This window comes from Falco punctatus (genome assembly GCF_963210335.1).
Source record: "Falco punctatus genome assembly, chromosome: 2".
Lineage (NCBI taxonomy): Eukaryota > Metazoa > Chordata > Aves > Falconiformes > Falconidae > Falco > Falco punctatus.
In genome coordinates, this window is record NC_137581.1 from 99,134,048 (window position 1) to 99,151,919 (window position 17,872).

Here is a 17,872-nt window from a genome sequence, read left to right on the forward strand (position 1 = left end):
ATCACTTTTCTACGTAGACAAGAGTCCATTCCCTTTCTGTTCAAAGCAGCCTGTTACATTTTCAAAGATGGGCATCCCTTCAAACTAGATAAGCCCATGTATTTCACTATTTTGTTTTATGGCATGGTTATTTGTCTTCTGTTATCTTTTTTATGACTTATTCTTGTTTATGGTACCAAAGACCAGCCTCCTGCAAAAACGTAACCAGAGATGAGCAAGGTGAAAGAATCACTCAATACATCTTGCAAGCCTGACTTCCATTTATACATGTGATACAGTGATATAATTTCATTTTGGTTTATATATTTTCTTTGGCATTTCTAGATATATATTCATCTTGACATCCAGCATGCAATTAATGACAGAATTGCTTTGTACCTGCTCCTCATCCTGTCTTGCACATTTTTTTTTTATTCCAGTATTAAGAATGAAGATACACAGTCAGATCAAGCTCTGTTTGAGCTGATCGAACAGCTCCTTACTTCCATAGAAGGTTGTGGTTGTTTATCAATAGAATAAAAATTAAAAGAATAGAAATAAGTCAAAGATGTAAAAATGTAAGCTTGATTGAGAATAAAACATGTTTAAATGTTCTATAAAGAAAATAAATAGCAATTTAAAAACTTCATGAAAATTAGCAAAGTTACAAGTAAAAGCCAGAAACAAAACCCCCAATATTTTTCTTCAATTTGAGCTAATACAGAGAGAATTACCACAGTTTAGACATAGATTCCTGCTGATTTGTTTGTTTGTTGTTTTACTTCAAGGAGTGAACCTATTTTCAGCCACATTTAACTATTAGCTGATGAAATCTTATAATACAATTGAAATCTTATTTTCCCAGCTGCAAACACCTCATATTGATTATACTGACCTTTCCTACTGCTAATTTTCTTTGATTTTAAATAATGGCTGTTTATCTGAGATTAAAAAAGTTACATTCTCTGTTATATGGTCAGCATTACTGTTTTAATTAAAATTCTAGATGACAGATCAATAAGGGGTTGGTATTCCAGACTTCCCTCCCCCCCCAAAAAAAAGAAAATCCACAACCACATTACCTATACTAGTACTAATAAAATTTTTTTTCCCTAAATAATGTCAGTGTTGCGTTTTGTGTCTTTTCATATACATCATCATTAGACATAGAAACTTTTTTACATTCTCTTGTGAATGAGATATTGTGACCAAATGTGCCAGTTACCAAATAAGTGTTCAATAAACATGACAGAATAGTTACTTAAACTTTTTAAAATTCCAATTGATGTAACTTTTTTGTTAATGATTTAAAAAAATATATTTAAATTGTGACTAACCAATTAAATGAAAATATTTTGCAATATGTGAATATTTTTTCCCTATATATAAGACACAATTTGAAGTTATTCAGATAAAAACTGTCCTATTAAAACAGTTTAGATTTTTTCCTTGAAAAGATATTTGGATTTAAATCCAAGGAAACCTTTGCAATCTGTAAATTTACAAGAGAGATGTAAATATTTATTTTTGCTCTTTTATTCACAAAGCTTTGTGAATATTAACTTCTGCATTAAATGTTATAGTTTAATGTTCTAGAGAAGGTAGGGGAAAAAAGAAAAGAAATGCGGGAATACCTCCTTAAAAAATTAATACCTTGCCCTCACCCACCGTGTTTTAATCTCATACATGAGAAATTAATAACTCTGATTAGAAAAATAACAAAAAATTCTTTGGGTTTCTACCGGAGATTACAAATGAGGAACTATTTATAATTGCTACAGATACACTATAATTTATAATTGCTACAGATACACTATATAGCAATCCTCTGCCATGAACTCTGAAATTAATCATAGACCACATTATTAATACTATTTTTGATTTTCTGTCATAAATTAAAAAATTATTTGCAAAGATGTTTGTATTTATAAATATTGTTTTGTTCTATGATTGCAGGATATGTATATAAAACTGATTTCTGCAATTGCCCTGAGTTATATAATAATTGTAACCCAGTGAAAATTTAAATTGTATAAGTTTCTGTGTGTATACTGTTGTGTATATATAGGGTAGGTTTTAGCAATAAAATGAGTGTTTTTTCTTTATCAACTTATTGTCATTTAAATACAAGAAGATAGTATCCCCAAAGTATACAGTTCAACTGATGCTAGGAAACACCCAACAGTATTAGTAAGACTGTTTAATGTTTATTGTAGAAAAAGAAGTTCCTCACTCTTTTTGGTACAACAGAGGTTTACCTGATTTCTACAGTCAATTGATTGAAAAAAGATTGTCCCGGAGAAGGATGTGGTACTGTTTGGCGTTCTATAATCTATGGGGATGTTAACACTAAATCATCACCATGATCACTTAATTGCTGAATATCATTTTGAAAGCATTCATAGCTCTTCTGCTAGTAAGCTCTTTCCTGAAGAAAGACATAAACGGAAATGAAAAATAAAATTGCAATGTGATATCAGTGTTCCAATTTTTCATTATGCAGATGGTTATATAGATCATTCTCCAATCACATGTATCAGAAGACTGTCATTATTTGTCCTTATGCTCACCAGCCTCTGTGTAATGTGTTTGTGAGTAGACATTTGTACCCTGATACATAATAGTATTGTTTTAATTCCAACCAAAATTAACCAGTTTGAAAATCAAGTCAAGTTGGTACATTTGAATTTGTCAGGCTAAATAGTTTCACAAAGCAAAAGATTTTCTTCTCAGTTCGTTTTAACTCTCCTCTGAAGGACTTTAGTCATAAATCCAAAGAAGTGAGAACTGCTTTTAGGGATGGGAACTTAAATGCAGCATTTCACAATGTTCACTATATATCATATATTTTTCTATGTGCATTTCAATTAGTGTTCACATATGACCACTAGATATTCTTGTTTAAGCAGAAGTTTCTTTTTACTGCCACCTATTACAGGGATACTAATCTCATGATTTCAGCAACAAAACTCACTGATTTCACCCTGTAAGTAATCCTGTTTCTGGTGTACATGTGTATTATGGGATAGCATCCTGTGTCATGTATTCCGTATGCTTCAATCAGCCTTCTCAAATTATTTTGCTTTCTGTGGATTTGAGTATTTTGGATTTTTATTTGTTTTATTGGTCTGCAGCTTCAAATTAGTGATGAAAATTAAATGTCCTAGCTACTTTAAATATCCTGTTTCATTATAGCCAGAGTGTTTACCTGTATGTACAGTTGATGAACTTCCAGAATATTGCATGGAAAGAGAAATAGCTAAACATCTACGTGTTAGCAGGCAGAGGCTGGAAACTTGTTTTGACTAAACAGGAAAGAGTTCTTCCACTGCAGATGTACACTTACAGAAAAGGTGTAGTGCCCTGGTGGCAGCTGGGAAGGAACAACTCCCATCAAGGTAGGCATACAGGCCAAATGAGCCTGATCCACATATTTTAGTCAGTCCCAAAGCAGTTACAATCTTTGTAGAATCAAAGAGACATGGTGATAGAGCTTAAATAACTGAAGTGCTGCCATGGACGGATACAAGCAGCAGAAAAGCTGGGAAGCGGGAGTTATGTCTTACACAGAAAAGAAATCTGAAATCATGGATCTTTGTTCTAGTGAAGGTTGTGAGCTGATCATTACCTTATGGATTGAAATTAGAGGATGGACCAGTACTAGCGAAATACTAGCAGGTCCCTCCAAAAAAGAGGAGGAAGTTGGTTTGTTGACAGCCAGTATAAGTCTTGCAATTACAGGCCCTGGCACTCACAAGGCACTTTAACCACTTTGATGTTTACTGGGTGGGCAAAACGGTTGGGTGCAAGCAAAGTGGTACATATCTGGAGTGTGCTGATTACTGTTTCTTGATACAGGAACTCAGTGAGATGACTAAGAAGACTTTTGCCGGTTGGGAATAGTCACGAGCAGCCTCAGCTACAGCAACATCAGGTAAAGCAAGTGGCTGAATTTAAGATCATGAGAGAAACGAGGAAGGCAAGTAGAATTAGAGTCCCCAACTTCAGGAGAGCTGATTTCTGGTTTTCAATGGAACTTGTTGTTGGAATCCCATGGGAGGCTGCCTGCAGGGTGAAAGGATACAGGAAACCTGCCTGATCTTCCTGGACAGACTCCTCAGAGCAAAAAAAAGAGACATTCTGATATGCAGAAATTGAGCAGGAGCAGCAGAAGGTGGGCTGAACAGGGAAGTCCTGTCTGAGCTCAGATGTGAAAAAGGAATATGTAGTAGGTGGAATCTGGGAGGCGCCACCAGAAAGGAACACAGAGACTTCACTTAGGTAAGCAGGGATGGAGTTTGCTGTGGTACGGAATGTGAGAGACTGCAGGAAGGGCATCTGTAAATACATTGGCAGAAAAGGAAGACTAAAATAACTAAGACAGAGCTCAGTAGATTTGGCAACCCAGTGATAAAGGATACAGAAAATTACTGTTTTCATAGAACCATACAAAAGTCTAGGGAAGTACTAGTCTAGAAGGGACCTATGGAAATCTTACAATACGAACCTTGACTGGACAAGGCCTTGAGTAACCTGATCTAACACTGAATTTAACTGTGTTCCAAACAAACTTGACCAGATGACCTGCAGAGGTTCTTTCCAGTCAATAACCCCATTATAGTTTTACTCCCTAAATCATGTTCTCTTGTGTTTTTTCCACTAATAGTCAGGGACTTTTTGTTAAGTAAAAAAAGTTTCCAGAGACGCTGCATCTGCACTTGACATCACACAGATTGACACAGAAAAAGACTTGATGTTTTTTTCAGACTCTTCTTTATTAGGATCAGTGTTTTTCCATACAAGTTTCTTTTTTTACTATTTCTGGGTGTAATGTAAGTAACTGTGAGATATCTTTCCTTTTAACATTCTAATGAGAAATTAGTTTCTTATTGCACAGTCTTAAGGTATTGAATGAAAAGCTTGCTATAGTCCAATAGAAATTCATTTTCTGAGAAAATAAATTAGCACATCTGTTGGCTCACAATTCTAAAACAGGGTGTATCTTTGTTGTCTTTTCTCAGATAGTTCTTTAATAACATTAATAGCAGGTCCTTAACAAAGCAAGGTCAGATCTTTTTAAATAAAATGTGGTAGTGAAAGCAGCTGTATTCCCCAAGCTATTTGAATAGTCTCTCTTCTGTGCATGGTGTTTTGAATGCAAAAGCAATTTATAAATTAATGCCAAGGTTACTGAACCATTCAATGGTCCAAGTGCTCCCGTGAATTCCAATTACTTTTCTTTCACAAACTTACTCCATAGCTGTTAGTATGGGGTTAGTACAGTGAAGTTCAGTGCAATCACAGTAGGACAAGGTTTACCTTTCTTTATCTTCATCCTTCATGAGTTGTATAGATTCCTTTGACTGTAATCTAATATGTGGGAAGTGAGTTCTGCTAAATGACTTGAAATATGTGCCAACTCTCAGGCTAAGACTGAGATATATCTCGATAGATGGAGACAGGAGCCTTGCCTATAGACCAAAGCCTTCTAAGGCAAATGGATTTGGAAATGTTTTATTTGATAATACTTTAGGTTTTAAATTGCAGATAAATAGATATTGTATTGTAAATGACCCCAACCCCCTTTCAGCAACATGATCTTTGTTGTTGTGAGAAGATATACTGTCCTTTTTTTTTCATACTATTTGTGTCTCTATTCTAAGGTCTCAGAAGGTGCATGGAGTGGGGTTGGCTGGGCTGGGGTGGGCTGGGCTGGGAAATAACCAAAACCAAAACTAAAACCAAAACCAATCCACCCTTTATAGTTCATTTGTGCTAAGGAGTCCTGTTTGGAATAATTTCATTGTGAAGAACCTCACCTGGAAGGCCGTGCCTGGGTGTACAACTTAAAGGATAGATAAATTGAAGTCAATCTTTTTGATTGTGTTTCATGGGAGTCAGACAATGGACCTCTGAGCAGAGGTCTTTGAGAGATGAAATAGATCTTCCCTGGAAAAGCATAGGACTAGCAAGTAAAGAAGGAAGGCATTAAGTTTCACCTAAAGGCTGCAATAGTTGTTCAGTTCTCACAGTATGTGTGTGAAATGTGTAAGAAGCTTGCTGTTCCAGAAGAGGGGAGAATGTTTTGCCCTGAGCTATCCATATCTCTTGTTCATATTTTTCATATACTAATGAGCTTAATGAGAAGAGTAAGTCATTAAATTTAATGTTAACTTATTGGGAACTTCAAAATAAAAGTGCTGTGCTGCTGAGAACAATACAACATACCACTCACAGAGCACAAGTCCTACAATTAAAATGCTAATTAACACTTTTATTTATAAGGAACAAGGTTATTTGATTATAATCCCATTTCCCTGCTCCCTTCAGCAATATGGATTGATCAGAGTAACAACAACCTTTCCCAGTTGCCTGAGGAATGATTTTATTTTGCTCTCTCCTTACAAATCTGATATACACCACAAGGAAGACATTAGCCAAATTAGGCAGAAACAACTTAGAAGTTTCTTTCTTTCATTGCTTTGTCTCCACAGAGAAGCTGCAGTTTAATTTGGCTTTGGCTTATCACAGCCTGGGGAGAGCTTAGTTGGAGTCAGACCCCTTGGTTAGTTACTGAAACAGAGTATATCCTTCCAGACCAAGAGTAAGTAAATAGTAATTAATAATGTTCAGTTGTATGGCAACCAAATATTACATGTATGTTTCTTCAGCTGGTTAGAGAGGTAAAAAGGAGAAAATGGGAGAAAGAGTCAAAATGTTTATTATGTGCATACATATAAATATATATGCATTATATACACATTATAAACACACACACGTGTGTGTGTGGGTGTATAAAGGTGCCAGTGTAATATATTTATTCTAAAATTTGTGACTCAGGTGCGTATAAACTGTAGAAATATTTCTATGTCAATTTATACTTGAAGTTAGAAACATATGGGATGGAATTCTTCACAGATTTTTCTCATTCCTGTTTCAAGATATAGTAAGAAAAATAAAAAATATGTATTTTTATGTATACACATATGCATTTTAGCCACAGTGAAGTATATCTTGCATGCAGATACTTGAAAACATATGATAACATTATTCTTCAGGAGTTTCCAACAATCAGGGACTTGTTCTAGCCATTTAGAATACAAGGTATGTTTATATAGAGCAAAAAAAAGTATTACAGACAGAGGAGACATGAGGTATCCACTCAGCCAAGTTTGTAAGTATTTTTTGAGTAGTTTGTGAAGCACTGAACCAGAAAACACTGAAACGACAATTCTTGGGTTTTTTTCTAATCCAAGATGATTTGTGCACTACCAGCTCTTCTATCATTATATCATTCCTTATTTAAGGTTTAAAGTAAATGGACCCAACATCTGTGTGTCTGTACCAATACATGTTCGTAAAAAAACTCTTTATACTGAGCTACTGAGAACAGGAAACCATGATGTTTTTTGCATTCTTATCTTTCATAGATGATTAAGGTCTCTCGTAGAGGTCTATGAAGTCTGCATATTATTAATATAATGGTATTTTTTATACTCTTTTCTCATGTCCTGTGGAAAACTGTCTTATTAAATACAGTTTTTACCTCTTTAGGACATGATTCCTAATGCAATGAATACAACTGATATCAGTGGATTTTGTTACTGAAATCATGAGATTAATATCCCTGTAATAGGTGGCAGCAGAAAGAAACCTCTGTTTAAACAAGAATACACAGCGATCATATGGGGACACCAATTAAAATACATGTAGAAAAATATATCATATATAGTGGACACTGTGAAATGCTGCATGTAAGTTCCCATTTCTAAAAGCAGTTCTCACCTTCTTGGGACTTATGACTGAAGTCCTTTAGAGGAGAGGAAAAAGAAAATGAGAAGAAAAAACTTGCTTTGTCAAACTATTTAGCTGAATAGTCATGAAATACTCAACATTCACAATCATTTTTCTTTTACATTACTGTTTTACTTAGCTTGTGTATGCAAAAATAAGTTCTGTATTCATGGAATGGCAGGCTGGGATTTCCTTCTTTATTTAGTTCCATCAGAGTAGGTGAAAACTTCCACTGGAAAAACAGAAAGGTGGGAGAAAAGTGTGGCTGAGTTACAACTTTTGCACTAACATCATTAACCAACAGTAGCCTTTTTGTTCACACGAGCTCTTAGGAACAGTTGACTTCCTAAAATGTGGTTTGGAATAGATGAAAAGACTAGACCACTGAAAAAGAAAGAAAAAAAAAGAAAAAAAAAAAAGCAAACAAAAAAACCAAAACAAAAACCCCAACAACAATAACAAAAACCTTCAGCAGATATTAGCTCCTGTCCCTTCTCATAAATTTCTTGATAAATTTCTATAGCAAGGAGGGGAAACTCACACTTTCCAATAGGAATAACAAACACCTGTGTTTTTTAAAATCTAAATGTTTTTTGTGTTTTTTTTAAAAACAGGTTAATAATCCTGTGAATTAAAAAGACTAATTTCATATGAATTTAGCATTTTTAGCAATGCTAAAGCTTAGATTTGTATAACCATAATTTAGAATACTTATGCATAAGAACTTTGGGAATTTAAAATTATATTGTTAACTATTCTCCATTGTTGGCCAGTACTATACATGGATGAGAAATATACGGGGGTAGAAAACCTAAGATATATGTATAAACATTTTTGGTTGAAAAAATTATTCCAGATATAATCTGTGTATTTTTCTTAAAAAGGTTCATGAATATTTGACATATATAATACCACACTAAAATGTTTGTGCCTCTCTTATTCACAAAGCTGTCTGTTCTAATAGCCTTTCATCCATGCCTCTTCTCATTCCCTTTGTAAAAAATATTATTTACTTGGCATGAAAATAGGAAGTAAATTCCATTAAAATATAAATTAAATAAATGGAGATTAATTCATAAAGCTGTCTAAAAGCACAGATATATCTGGCTATGTACGTTTTATCTCCTTTTGAAATCACCTGCAGAACTTCATTGATTTCAGTGCTGTGGGAATGTACTTTTTATGGTTAAGTTGTGGATATCAAAGAAGATAAATAGTTTTAGTGGTTACTGTTTTGTCCCGTTTAATACCTCCAGTTTCTCCTAAATTTTCCTCAGTAAATGATCTCCAGATGTAGTTTAGATGGCCACAAGTAAATAAAATACGGACAGTAATTCTCAGTTAGAAACCTCAGAAAGATCTCTAGTGAAATGTTCTTCACTTCTTGATTGAAATGTCAAGAAAGCATAGTGGTGAACAATTAAACACAAGCAACTGAATTAATTTCCTGAAGAATAGTATATACATACGGGTATACCAAATAGAATGAACTTGAAGATGCAGAGACAGCTGGCTGCTACCACTGAAAGTTTTGTTTTGCTTTTATGTATGTATATACATCTCTCTCTCTCTCTCTCTCTCTCTATATATATATATATATATATATATATATGTCTGTCTTTGAAAGGTCACAGCTGCACAGCTGTCAGGGTAGATTCCTGGTGACTGCACATAGACAAATGTTTTACTCACCTTCAAAAAAGGACAAGGTCAGTCTGGGGAACTACAAGCTTTTTAGCCTCACTTTAGTCCCTGAGAAAGTTGTAGAGAGAATCCTCTTAGAGCACATTTCTGAGCACATCAAGGAGAAGGTGACTGGGAAGAGCTAATATGGAGGTACCAAGGCTAAATCACACCTAATCAGTCTGACTGCCTTCCATGATGAAATGACTGGATCTGTGAATAAAGAGAGCACCACGGGTGTCATTTACCTTGACTTTAGCAACACTTGAAAGTCTCTAGTTACAAGTGGAGTTCCTCAGAAGTTTATCCTGTGACAACTTCTGTTATCTTTATCAATGATCTAGAAGAAGAAATTTAGTACTTGCTTATTAAGTCTGTGGATAACACAAAAATTTGGAGAAACAGCTTACCCACTGAAAGTCAGGGCTGATTTTCAGAGACACCCAATCAAATTAAAAGAATGAGACAACAGAAACTTTAGAAAATTTGATGTGAACGTATGTGAAATGGTGAACTGAGGATGGACTAACTTCTTATAGTGGAGCAGTATGAGGAGTGACTTACTGGGGAGAAGCTTTCCTGAAAAGAACCGTGAGGTCAAGGTATCAGCAGTGTTGCCTGGCAGTAAAGAAAGCCAACAGCATCCTGGGTGTTATCAACAGGAACACAGTACAGCAATGGAAGTTATTTTGCCGCTTAACATATCACATGTTAGACTGCATCTGAAATGCAGTATCCAGTTCCAAGCCCATCAATGCAAGATGAATGCTAATAAATTTTAGTTAGCTTAGCTGGGAACAATTGAGCAGCTCCAGCTTCTGCCTCATGAGAAGAGGCTAAGGCAGCTGGGCTTGTTCAGCCTGGAGAAGAGAGCGCTTTGGGACCACCAAACAGCAGCTCCTCAGCATCTATAAAGGGGTCATTAAGATGGATTTGGCTTTTAACTTAGATTTATGGTGGAAGAATGAGAGACAAGTCATACATTAAAACATGTATTATTTGTCTAGATATAAGGGGGGGGGAAAGCATCACTGTGAAGATAATGGAGCACTGCAATATCCCAGTCTTCAAAAGGTTGTGCATTCTCTGTCCTCAGAGGTTTTCAAGACTCAGCTGGGCAAAGCCCTGAGCAACTTGTTCTGACCCTAGACCTGGCCCCGCTTTGGGTGGACTAGAGGCTATCTGAGATCACTTCCTAACTGAATTATCCTATGATACTACGTGAAAGAAGAGATGTCATATATTGTGAATATTTTTCACAGTACCTGGGTTACAATAGACTTGTCTAGGAAAAATAAGTTTTTCTATTAAACAATTTATGCTGTGTCCATTATGAACAAAGGTCCATTAGAACTCCCTCTAAAGCATTCAATTTATTTCAACTGTCATGCTTGGCTTCATAGTGGAGAATTTACACTACAGTTAAGACATATTAAAAAAAAAAAAAAAAAAAAAGAGAGAGAGAGATTGCTTGTACTGTCTTAGACAAGTTTTCAGAATTTGTAGTCACTACTTACAGAGAATGTGAAACTTTTTAGTTCTGGATTAATAGTCTCCAGCTGTGTGAGATGAATGCTGGATGATAATTCATTTTGACACCTGGACAACAAAACCAAAGGGATTTCTCTTGGCTGTAAAAAATACAGATGGACCATAAATGTAGCATCTGGAGAGGTGCTACAAAGTATGTGCACAGCTGAAAAAACAAATTGCTGCTCCTCATGGGAGAAGCACTCCTCACCTAAGAAACAGAGCCTGGGGTCAGGTGTCCCGTTATTCCTCTGGAAGAGCATGCAGGTCATCTCTTGACATTGTATTCAAATAAATATTTATTTTTTTTCTTCTCCTACTCTTATAGGTATCCATCCCTTAGCAATCCCAGAGGCTGTCTGAAAATACAGGGAAGAGCCAAGGATACTTGGTAATGATTTTTAGGCATCTAGGAAAATTCTGTGTTATGGTACCTGAACACTTTGTGTACATTTGGTTCAGGGAAGTGTAATTTAGTTGAGAGGTTAAATTATGGCATTTTGTCTTATATACAATATTTGTGCAAAACAGATTGCTTTGAATGTGTTTTGAACTTTATTGTTATCTTAGGTGTGTAGTTTCAACAAACACAGAAAAGGAAATATCTTTCCTTTTACATTATTTTAAGTGTAAAAGTAACTCTGGCATATTCTTTACTATAAGATCCAAATAACTATATTTTTAAAAGCCTTTTTAAGTATTAATTGATGTTAAATTGCCGATGCTACATGTGACTATAGCACTACTAATATCCTTGTGTCTCATGTGAATTTATTTGGTTTTATTTGGTTTCCCTGAAGATACAAATCACAAGAGGAGACTTGTCTTCCTGCCAGGAGTTTTCCTGCAAATAGCTTTCCTCTTTCTGCAATCTTTTATCAATGCATTCTAGCATGGCTCAGGAACTTTGTTTCTATTGTGGAGAAAAGTAGTTCATGTTTTGCAGCTTCTCTCTGTAAAAATATATTTAAAATAACTTTGAAAGCACACGGTTCCTTGCTTCAAGTTTAATATCTCTGCCCCTAAAGAAGATGCCATAAATCTAATGAGATGTAAGAGGTGACAAACAATAAGGAAGAGTGAAAGGATGGTGGTGGTGTCAAAAAATGAAAAAAAAAAAAAAAAAAAAAAAAAAGAAAGAAAAGACAGCATTATCTCAATGACAAGTAAAATAAATTACCAACTGCTGACAAAACCCTAAAATATTGAGTATAAATGATCACTTCAGAGAAGTTGAGATGCTGAGGAGAATGGTTTAAATCTTGCAGGCTTTCTGTTGACAGTAATTAGATTATTTTACCTCCAGCAACAAAAGAATGATATCTCAACATATGTATGAACCGTACCAATATCAGGTGCTATAAGCGATTTAAAACTTTGGGTGCAATTCAGTCTTTACTAGTAGTAAATTTAGGATTGAGAGGAGGCTTAAGTGACTCCTGGCTGGTTTTATAGGAAAAATGTGTGTATTGATAGATTATATTCATTTTCTCAGTATGAACTGATTATAAAACTCTGAGATAAGGCCATATTATAACAGCAATGTTAGCATATCTGAATTTAAAGACTGAGCTTAGCTGAACATCTGTATCACTGTTACAACTGTGGTGCAGAGTTATTATCCCTCCACTGTCTTCAACATGGCAGATGTGGAAGTCTTTCTTGAACAAATTTTCTAATGATTTGCTGGGAAACCTTAATTTGTTAGTTGCTTCATAATTTATCCATGACAATGCTTTAGGACACACCTTTGTAAATAGTACCTCATTTACTGAATATATTCTAACATATATCAACTACATTTCATACTTACTACTCTTCTTTAGAAAATTGTTGGTACTTATTTTGAAAATAAAACTCATTGGATCCCCTTAACCTCCATCTGCCAAATACTGTATATTCTTACAGAATATTGATTAAAACAAAAACAACAACAAACCAAACCTGGGCAAGACCTTTCCCTGTTATGAATCTTTTTTAGTCAGTGGAAGTCTGCTGGTTTTTGTCAGTTTGTGGCACTGTTGCATGCTGGTCAAAGACTAGATCAAGATTTTGCCCATATTCTCAGGAACAGAATTAAGACTCAAAACGGAGTAAAGAGCCAAGGAACTTTATTTGCCTGACAAGTGATTTGCAAATGCAAAGGTGAGAGACAGAGAGATAAAGAGAGAAAGGAAGGAAATAAAGAAGGAAAAAATGAAATAGCTACCACCCCAGAGCTGCAGCATCCCAACATTCCAATTAATTTTCAAGTCTGCTGGGGGAATGTTCCGTACGATATTGGTTGGTTCCGTTCCTTTATCCTGAGCTGTTCTACTTAACCACACCTTCCACCCAGCGGTGGTGCAGCCCAATACTGTCACTAGGGGGTCTCCAGAAGATTTAGATGGCCCTCAGGGGTCTCCAAGGCCCTTAATCTCCCCAGCCACGGGTCTGGATGCATGCAGGGATTTGGTTAATTTTCTCTGAATTAGCTCTCCCCATTGCTCCATGGTGTTAATTGGTGGTTTTCCTGCCATAGCAATGTTGAGACAAATATCTGCTGTGGCAGTGGTGTCAGTTGGTGGGTTTTCACCAAAGCTCTTACAGGCACAGACCTGGAAGTTTTCTCCACGATTATGACAATCTTTTTAAAGAAATAATTTTCTCTTAAGCAATTCACCTGTTTGTAACCAGCTTCACAGGAAAAGTAATAGTTCATGAACAGGTAAATATTAGGCTGCTGACAAACAGAACATGATAATAACTGACATAAAATTTAAATCATTCAAGAATGTGATTACTAGAATTTTGTTGTTTTCTTTCTTTTTCTTTAAAGGCAGAATTGATTTTGCAATGAATGGTTAAACATCTTAATATATTTATTCTACTGTAGGCTACAAGTAATGTAACTAGAATCTTTCTCAGAATGTTGATTGAAGGAAATACAAGATTTGCTCTGCTTTGACATGTGTTGGATAGCTACATGGTGTGCATGATAAATCATAATTTGGCCCTAGCAAATTAAAGCAGTGTGTAATTTTGGCCAGAAAACACAGTCTCCCAGCAAGGATCAAATCTTCTACTTCTTCAAAGCTTAAAACCCCAGATTTTGAGAACAAGTATTGTAGTATATTGCAGAAAATAAAATAAAAGTACAATGTACATTTAGCACTTGGTGGAATACAAACTAATATTTATACAGTGCTTTGAATATTTAGAGCATTTTACCAAGAGTAACAAGTTGCTACCCTTTTTCTTTGTTTGTTTTACAAGAGCTATAAATGTCTTAGACTTCAAACCTTAAGAATTACCTGCTTCTTTTCCTGTCTAGAGGTAATAATTCTATTTTGGTGTTTCAATTGAATTCTTTAAAATATACGAAAGTATTTTCTATAATCTGAACTGATTGAAGGAGCCACTTGGACTGGCTGGAGTCCTCTGTCCAGAGTTCCTGCAGCTTTTCATGACTGGCCTGGCGGCCGTGATTGGTGCCAGCATATTTTTTACATGACATGTGTGTGTGTTTGTGGCAGAACAGAAATTGCTATCCACCTGCTATGACCAACCTGCTTAGCAAGTGATTTTCAGATTTTATGTCCTTGGTTGGTATGTTTCTGTCCTTGTGGCTACCTCACCCCCAAACTCCTCTGTGACAGAGACTGAAAGAAGCTGATCTTTTATTTCAATTTTTATGTATGAATTTATTCTAGTGACTGTAATTCTGTAGCACTAGAATTTGCTTTAATTCTTATTCATGTAAAGTTTGTGTACTATTAGAGTAAACTCATGCCTGTTGTTAAACTGGTTGAAGTGTTACAGTGGTCAGCTGAATAGACGTCCTGTGCTTAAATAATGCTTTTTATTTAAATGCAGGAAAAACAATTATTATGGAGTTAGAAATGGTATTTATGTTTTAGATAGATTGTTATAAATATATATGATTATCACTCTGATTATATATATCAGATCTGCTTATAAATTCTTTAAAATTAACATAGAAATAGAATTAATTGCACATTTATACTGACAATTATCTCTTCTTTTAACTTATCTTACGAACTATGATAATTGAGTAAGTGAATAGCTGTCAGAACCCATCACAGCAGCAGTCTTGGTTTATTTATTTATTTTTTTTTCAAAATAAGAAAGCATATATTGAATACAGCAGTAGATTTAGGCCTTAGCTATTTTCATCCTGATTCCAGTCCTCATCTTTTACATATCTAACCTATGTACACTCCTGAATTTCCAACACAGTATTTAAACAGAATTAACTGCCTAAGGTGAATCACTGTCTAATAAACCACAGTTGATGTACTAGCTGGACCTGCAGGTTGACTAATAGAAAAGAACTTGATGGCTCCCAGGGAGGCTTCTTAGGTCTTATGAGGTTTTTTACCAACAAGGTATGTCTCCTTCCTGTCAGGGTATACTGTAGGATGTTAGCTTGCTTCCTGCTTGCCAATATGCAGTGTTTAAATCACTCTTTGAAAAATGTGAGAATTCAGTATAATTTTTTTTCTCTTCCCAGATTTGGGGAGGTCAGAAGGTAGAATTTCATTTCAAGACACTTTTGTTTTGCTCAGATAACATATTCTTGGTTCGTAACCTTTACTGGTTTATGAACTCTCAATAAAATTATGTATGCACAATGATGTATTACCTATTTGAACTCTCTTTTCTTAATCATCTTTCATAAACACTTTAGAATTACTGTATGGGTACCTAGAAATCACTAAACCACTGGAAGAAAGCAACTGTAAGGTATGCTATAATATTTTCTGGAACAAGGTATCTTCCACTCTGCTACTAAAGTGTCATGTAGCTTGAAAATAAGTTATCAATAAAAAAAGTGCGGACATGACACTTCACCTTGTGCTTACAGCACTCATCTATGAAGAAAATTAGGATTTCCATTCATTTTGGTGGGATGGTTTATCTGTAGAAAACATTCTTGAATGCAATATAATCTGAATTACAAAACATTAAAATGCATTAACTATCTTTGGACAAGTAATGTAAATTAAGGTTCCTTCAACCCTTAGTTGGTGCTCCCAGCATGTATCGCAGAGAACCGCTTGCTGTTTTGTGACATGGTGTAAAGTAAAATAACCCTGGGAGGAAGCTGTGAATGCATCCTTTTACACTGTCAGAACGTCAGACTATTTTTTACACTCAGAAATGTCCCAGCTGCATTTCCATTTGGGCACCCTGTACCAACCTTGCTCTTAAAATACATTGCTTGTGTCTGTACACAGAGTTGGGAGAGTTTGACTCTGCAAGTACATGATACTGAGTTGCAGAATAAACTTAATGTATCGTGTATGAGTCCTCCTGAAGATGAATATATGGTCTTTTTCAAACTCCTGCCTGTTGGTTCCTACCTTAGAATGATTCCACTTTCCCTTCTTCTTCCCCCAGGGTGAATGTCATTCACCTGACATGAAAAGTGTGAATTTAATTACCTTCATTCAGAGGCAAACAAAACTGAACTGAGATATAGATAAACAAGGTACAGTATTAAATAAGTGTAGCAATATTCACAGCTGGCATTGGATTTTGTTAGAAATTGATCCTCTAGACTGGTTGAAAATAGATCAACTTTATCAAGGAAGATAAGATAAATGATTCTGGCAAATGTTGCCAGAACAAAGTAGTTGTTAGCACCCAGATACTTCTTAAAAACTTGTTTAAAACTAAGGAGGCTTTTATGTGCCATCTAGGCAAGGCCTTTAAGGCTTATGGTTCTAAAGATAGCAATTCTTTCCTTAGATCCCACTTTTGGGACACATGCCTTTTAGCTAGTGGCTTTATCTGTCTTTTGCTTCTTGTTGAGTAGTATATTTTAATTAATGTGCATTATTTAACAGTTTAAATAACATTAAGAATATTTTCTTTACATTACAAATAGTTATTGCTACTTTATGAAAAATACTAAGTTGTCCTACAACCATGAAACTTGCTTTTTGACACTGGTGTATCTTTTAATCCCTCACATCTCTATTTTTATTGTCTCTGAGAAAACTTCAATTCCTCTTTCACCAGGATATTTCCTTTGTATGAGACAGAATTAGATCAGTAGCTGATCATTATTCATGTGCTTCTATTTCTTAGACTAGAAAGGGAGTTGTGTTATGTTGACTCAGTAAAAATGTATCACATTTTGCTGAAGAAAATACTTTGGGTTTCCGTCCTCTAATAAGAACCCATATATAAATGGGGAGGTGGGATGGGAGAGATGGGAATGTGGTTGAAATGTTTTCCAAAAAGGTGACAGATATTTGGAAAATTTTCTTAGGTAAAAAAATTCTAGAGAAAAACTGAAGGAGAGTTAAAATGCAATCCGTTAAGAAACCTCGGGGTTTATATATATATATATATATATATATATATATGGGGTTTTGTGGGTTGTTCATGGTTAGTTTTTTGTGTTAAAACCTTCTGAAATATACTCTGATATCAGCAAAAAATCATTCAATAAATTTATGAGGAGGAAGAGGTCAAAATTTTGGCCAGAAATTAATAACCCCTACAATTTCACATTTCTTGTAGGGAAGGATAAATTCCCAGGGTTGCTCAAACACAAATAGCAATATAGTAGTTGAAATATCTGGGACATACTGTAAATTTAGGTGCTGAAGCCTACTGTTTTGAAGAAATATTACTTTGTTATTCTGCCAGAAATATCCTGACGGTGAATTTTTAGGAACCTAATGCCTTACACAGACATACCAGTGGAAACAACAAGTAGAAAGTTATTTCAGTTTTCAGAAATGGATGCATCTATGGTCTTTTTAAATCCACTGATGATTAAAATTTGAGTAGCCAGCCAGCATAAATGTCAGCAACTTTGCAGATATAGGCAAGGAAAGGAGAAATATTGTCTCACTTCCCTTTTCCTGTA

General features: G+C 35.1%; 1 long non-coding RNA gene across 1 annotated transcript in view; it reads right to left on the reverse strand.

Moving 5' to 3' along the window:
- Positions 1–17,334, reverse strand: part of LOC308058806 — a 41,867-nt gene extending 24,533 nt beyond the window's left edge. The window contains exon 1 of the long non-coding RNA XR_013925975.1: positions 6–17,334. This is a non-coding gene — a long non-coding RNA (uncharacterized lncRNA). The remainder of the gene's footprint in view (positions 1–5) is intronic.
- Positions 17,335–17,872: the final 538 nt, after the last annotated feature.